Here is a 6,290-nt window from a genome sequence, read left to right on the forward strand (position 1 = left end):
AGGGAACAAACCGGTTGTTGATTTTTGATTCATAGATTATCCCGAAAAGATTAGATATAAGAGCACACATATCAAGGGAAATTTTCCAAGGTCTGGACAAGATGGCAATTTGGCGGATAGACGGGTGGCGTGAGGAGTGATGTTCGGTTGGTGTGGGTTTGATGCTGCAAACGAGAAGGCAGACGGGGAAGTGAGGGCCCTCCCCCCTCTCTCTCACACACACACACATACATAGATACATACATACATATATTTTTCTAATATTTTTAATGGTTTGTGAAGGTTTGGAGTTAAAGTGTGGGTTTTTGACAAATGTTTGAAATCCGATGAAGCGTTGATGTGATATTTTGTGGAGATCCAACGTTGTTGGTGCTCTAATTTGTAACAAAACACGATAGAATCTATTTGGCTAAGTTTTATTTATCATTTATAAATTATAATGTATACAATGATTAGCTTTAAACATAAAGGGGCAGTCCGGTGATCGATCTTGATAGGCCAATCAAAACACTTATAAAATTACTTATACTAACTAAAGCAAGTAAGATGTCGAATCCATAAGGAATCAATGAAATGTGAAAATAAAGTTCATCGTTCACCGATTGATCAATTATACCAGGTTGGACAGACCGATGTGATGTAGTTTGAATGATGATTTGTTTAATGAAAACACGATTGTCTTTTAGTTGTAAACTATTCAAGAAAAGGGTGGCAACACTTTAGGTTCGAGACTTTGATTTATGCAATAAACTGAACAAATATGTAACATCCTACTTTTAATAAAAATAAATAAAAGAAATTTCATTTATTTAATAACGTGTCATTATTCAGTTTAGATAAATGAAATATTTGGATGTGGGCTTGGACATTAAAAGATGGAATAAGGGATGGTGATGAGCCTTAGGTCCATGGGCTTAAGGGTATATAAACCCCTTAAACAACCTTAAAACCATCATTTTTATCTATAGGCCTCCATACGCTCTCAAAAACACACACAAACACTTTCCTTTATCTCGGACCAAGATCCGGTGGAAAAGACAAGAGTTTGTGGGTGTTAGAGCGTCGTGACGAGCAAGACCTACATCAATAATAGATCGCTTCTGTAAATCGATTCGTTTAAATGTACGTTCTATAACGAAAACAAGTTCGGCTTGTTTATTATTCCTAGATCTATATATAAATGGTAAAAAATGAATCAAACGCAACGATTCTCGTTGAAATTGTTAGCATCTGATGGGTTAATTAATCAAATGTTAAGCTGTATGTATATATCGATCAAACGCACCATTTAAACACAATGTTTGGATGATTAGGATTTGTAGGCGCTATGTATACGAACCTATTGATACCAGATTTGTGCTGTTTCATTGTGATTTGATGGTTAATTGAAAATCTGGTGTCTGTGACTGTTATTGTTCATATCGATTTTGACTTTGACAACTGGAGTCAAAGATTGGATAATATCTGATATCCATTCGTTATGATAGACGAATGGTTGGTCATTCGTTAAGCAGTCATAGCGAAAAGATGCATTCGTATGCTCTGGTAACGAATGAGCATCTCATTCGTCCTATAGAAGTCACGAATGACCCTATTCATTTGTTATCCATTCATTCGCCATGAGGAGACATCGAATGGAACCATTTGTTATAGATACATTTGTGCGCTCCCTGTAACGAATGAGCCTTTCATTCGTCTCAAAGAAAGCACGAATGGCCTTAGTTATTCGTTATGCACTCATTCGTCTCATTAAGAATCAGATCAAGCCGTTCGTTATAACGAATGATATCATTCGTCATAACGAATGGGATAGTGAATGGTGCTTATCCAGAATAAATTATAACTTAAATAATTTATGAACATTAGGTTTTTGTTGAATTTTTTAGTAAAGAATTGTTATTGGAAATAAAATCTTTCCAGCTCGACCTCAGCCAGGGGCTCTGCCCCCTGGACTCTGCTAGGGGCTGCCGCCCCTAGACCCCTCTGCCAGCGGCGCTGCCCCCGGACCCCGAAGCTAGGGGTTACCATAACTTAATAGTATGATATAATTAGAAGTAGTTAATTGATACGTGAACTTGTTATATAGTTAGACGCGCCCAATTAAAGAGAGGAGTTACCATTAACTCGGAAAGGAACTGAGCTCAGTTGAGTTTCTAGCCCCATTTCCTTGTTATGTTTTCGTGGCTATGTGCTTACTCGATGTGAATGTGTATGTATGATGTGTGTATGATATATGAATGTATACGAATGATGTATTTATGATGTAGAAAAGATTAAGAGTATGTACGAAAGTATATAATAATATAAAAAGGAATGTATGTATGAATTGACGGTAAAAGGGTGGCAGACCCTAATAATATCTGTGAAAGAGGGTGACAAACCCTAATAATATCTGTGAAGAAGGGTGTCAGACCCTAATAATATTTGTGAGGTTATAGGGCGAAAGACTTTTTAAGGGTGGCGGACCCTAATAATATATGTTAGGTTATAGGACGAAAGACTCTTTAAAACGTATAACTATGTATGTAAAGTAAGATTAAAATATTAAAGTACGAAATAAAGAATGAAAGAAAGAATGAAAGCAAGAATGAAGGTATATACTTACGTATGTACGAAAGAAAGGAACAGGCTAAGTAAGTAATATGTATCTTCGGATACGTATAAGTAAGTATGCGAATGTATTGTATGTTGCCTAATTAACTAGAACTCACTCAGCGTAGCTAACTTTAGTATGCACGCAGGTGAGTAGGATGAGACAGCTGGCTTGAGGAGGGTCACATGACAGAAGAATAAAGAAGCTGGCATTTGAAGACTTAATTTATAATGTTTGAACTTAAAGACATGTTTTATATTGTTTAAATTTTAAGACTTATGTAATGAATGGTTGACATTTATCTATTTCGCGAAAAGTTTTAATTCACTGTGATATTTAGAACTGTGTTTATGAGTAAATTCAACGTCCAAGTAGGGCACTAGGATCGGGGGCTTACAAACTATGACTTCTATCAATTGGATAATTACATAGACATTTTTTGTCAGTTAAGATTGATAAATAATTACCAGACACAATAGTTTGATCATGTTGATTTACAGATTCTAATATGATAAATTGACACAACTGAACTTAGTCTACCTATCTAGCAGTTCGTTAATATAAAACTCCACATGAATCAATGATTAAAGGTAACAAGTTCAATGACTATAAGAACTTAATCCTAAATGGTGATGCACACAAGCCAATCAATTAATGATAAGTGGAAATCTAAGATAAACGGCTGTTTAATGGATTAACACAAACATAAAGCTAGATTAATCAAACAACTAATCACGCTTCAATCCAATTCTATATAAAAGTCACAGATACATTCAGTCTAAACAAAAACCCTACACCTAAAGTGGCCACATATAGTTTAGCCTTGCCTCTACATGTTGAAGAGCTCGATTATAGGTTGAAAAAATATAACCATGGAAGAATTAACGATCTGAGAGCTTCGAGATGTTGTAAAATCGTCTCCTAGGTCATTTGCATGTTCTCAACCCCAAGATAGATCGAATGGGGGTTGAAAACTTATTACAATATGATTAGGTTAATTTTTTCCGTTTTTAACCTCAGTCGCATATCACGGCACCCTTCTGGCATGTCCTACGCGTATCGCGAAGGACAAATTTGTCGTGCCCGTCTTCTGACTCCCTCGCGTATCGTGAAAGAGGTGTCTAACACGTCGTGAAGTGCGACGGGACTGACAGAAAGTTTATTTTTGTTTACTCATTTAAGCTCCGAAACGCGTGTGTGAATTCCGGTCATCCCGGTTTGACCTGTGATCCAATAAAACGTTCAGGTTAGTCACCTGTCCGGTTATGAAAACATAGGATAAAATACATCCTAAACCAAAACATCTGACTACTAAAAGAATTCTTTGTCCACTAGTGTACGCAATAAAATTAAAAAGAGTGGGCAGATTTTTATATTATTTAAAAAGGTTTGAACAGTGACCACACTAAAAAATATTTCTTCATGTTGCTCATATAATTATATAAACCACACGTACTCAAATCTTCCATCACTACAAATAGGTTCTCCCCCTTAACTACACCAAGCACTATGAAAATGTTTTCCTATATTGCAAAGAAACTTGAAGAACTTCGTAGCTCATGTTCTTGTCTATTCACATGGTTTCATCTACGTGGAAACCGATTTTTATTCGAGTTATATTTTCTCTTTATCTCATCCTTAGGGTTCCTTATTCTCCATTCACTTGATGGAAGAACCACCTCTTTAACCCCGAGGAACTTAGACTTATTCTTTACCTCTGTCTCTGCCGCCACTGTTTCGAGCATGTCCACTGTCGAAATGGAGGTCTTCTCCAACACCCAACTTATCATTATGACTATTATGATGTTCATAGGTGGTGAGGTGTTCACTTCCATGGTTGCACACTATATCCGTACGTTCTATATATATGTGTCGCTAGAAGACCGTAATAAATTTGATGACCGCGATACACAATGCAGTTTTTCAGATAAAATCGAGCTCAAGGACATAAACATCCTTGAATTTGGAAATTCAAAATCTTCCAATTTCTATAGTGATATTGATTTGAAGTTAAAATCCATAAGTTCTTGGGTACTGTAGTTTTGTTTTACCTACTATTTATCCACCTTTTAGGCGTGGTCTCTGTTTTGATTTACCTAAATGTCGTAACAAGTGCCAAAAATATACTTAAACACAAGGGTCTACACTCTCTCACTTTCTCCATTTTCACAATAGTTTCAACCTTTGCAAATTGTGGGTTTGTTCCAACCAATGAAAACATGTTGGTCTTCAGAACAAACTCAGGTTTGTTGTTAATTCTCATCGTTCAAGTTCTATTAGGCAATACATTGTACCCTCCTGCTCTACGATTTTCGATTTGGGCAATAGGGAAGTTTGTTAAAAAATCCGAAACTAGGTACTTGTTAAAAAACTCCAAAGGCATTGAGTATGATCATCTTCTTTCTTACCTACACTCTTTCCTTCTCTTGGTCACTGTGTTAGTTTTTATCATGGTGCAATTTCTTTTGTTTTCATCACTGGAGTGGAGTTCAGAATCATTAAGTGGCATGAATGTGTATCAAAAGCTTGTTGGGATTTTGTTTCAGACGGTAAACACAAGGCATACCGGTGAATCAATCGTCGACCTGTCCACCATTAGTAGTGCTGTATTGGTGTTGTTTGTCCTAATGATGTTAGTCCCTCTTTCTGATCCCTTCTAATTAATATTATTAACATGGTGCAATTTAGATATCAGATTAGAATTTTGCAGGTATCTTCCACCGTGTACCTCATTTCTACCAATATCTGAAGAGAGCAGTGAACAAGGGAGCAAAAGGGTTAGGAAAATCATGGAGAATTTGATCTTCTCACAACAGATATATTTGGTCATCTTCGTTATACTTGTTTGCATAACTGAGAGGAAACAAATGGTTGATGATCCTCTTAACTTCAATGTTTTGAACATTGTGGTTGAGGTTGTTAGGTAATTACCATACCTCTTTCTCTCTCTTTATATATCTTGCTACGCATATACATCCGGTACAATGTTTCTTAGTAAGTAAAGTCATGATAACTTTGACGTACCATTATAACTAATTTAAATATATTTTGTAATTAGTTTACACTTATCTTTGAAATTAGCAAACTTAGACGCCTAGTTATAATTAGTTTAGAGGCATTGCTATTATTTAACAATTAAAGGTAACAATTTTTTATTTTTTGTTAATTTATAACCATATTAAATAAAGATTAAAGATAACTATTATTTTTATATTAAGTATAATATTTCCATATATATATATATATATATATATATATCCAAACCGATGTTTTTTTTTGTATGCTAGTACACTCAAGTATGTAGTTTGTAGATGAGAAGTTACACCATGTATCTAATTAAGTTTTCTAATTTACAACGACGTGTCTTTAACTGGTTACAGCCGTGTTTTCAAACTAATTACGTTGTTAAGTCAATCTTTCAAAAGCCTAACGCATGATCAAAATATGCAGACATAATCATGTGTCCAAAACAATTACAAGAGCGCTTTTATTTAAAATCCACTTGTATAAACAAACACATATCTGCTCTTCTTAAAGTATCTAGTGTAGTATTACGGGTATTTTTCACTCACAAGATTCACTTTGTAGGGTAAATGACATCTTTTCACATACATGTGTGTGTATATATATATATATATATATATATATATATATATATAGGGTAAGGATCCTAAGAGAACCCTTTGCAAATTGAGAA

At 35.0% G+C, this 6,290-nt stretch overlaps 1 pseudogene across 1 annotated transcript; it reads left to right on the plus strand.

Moving 5' to 3' along the window:
• The first annotated feature begins 4,102 nt into the window (after positions 1 to 4,102).
• On the plus strand, positions 4,103 to 5,520 carry LOC143607366 (sodium transporter HKT1-like; annotated as a pseudogene). Its single transcript, XR_013148957.1, has 2 exons — positions 4,103 to 5,225; positions 5,304 to 5,520. The product of XR_013148957.1 is annotated as a sodium transporter HKT1-like (transcript).
• The last annotated feature ends 770 nt before the right edge of the window (positions 5,521 to 6,290 follow it).

Source organism: Bidens hawaiensis, unplaced genomic scaffold (assembly GCF_021521415.1).
Source record: "Bidens hawaiensis isolate Kalapana, Puna unplaced genomic scaffold, B.hawaiensis_p1.1 tig00081589_1, whole genome shotgun sequence".
In the NCBI taxonomy this organism is placed as follows: domain Eukaryota; kingdom Viridiplantae; phylum Streptophyta; class Magnoliopsida; order Asterales; family Asteraceae; genus Bidens; species Bidens hawaiensis.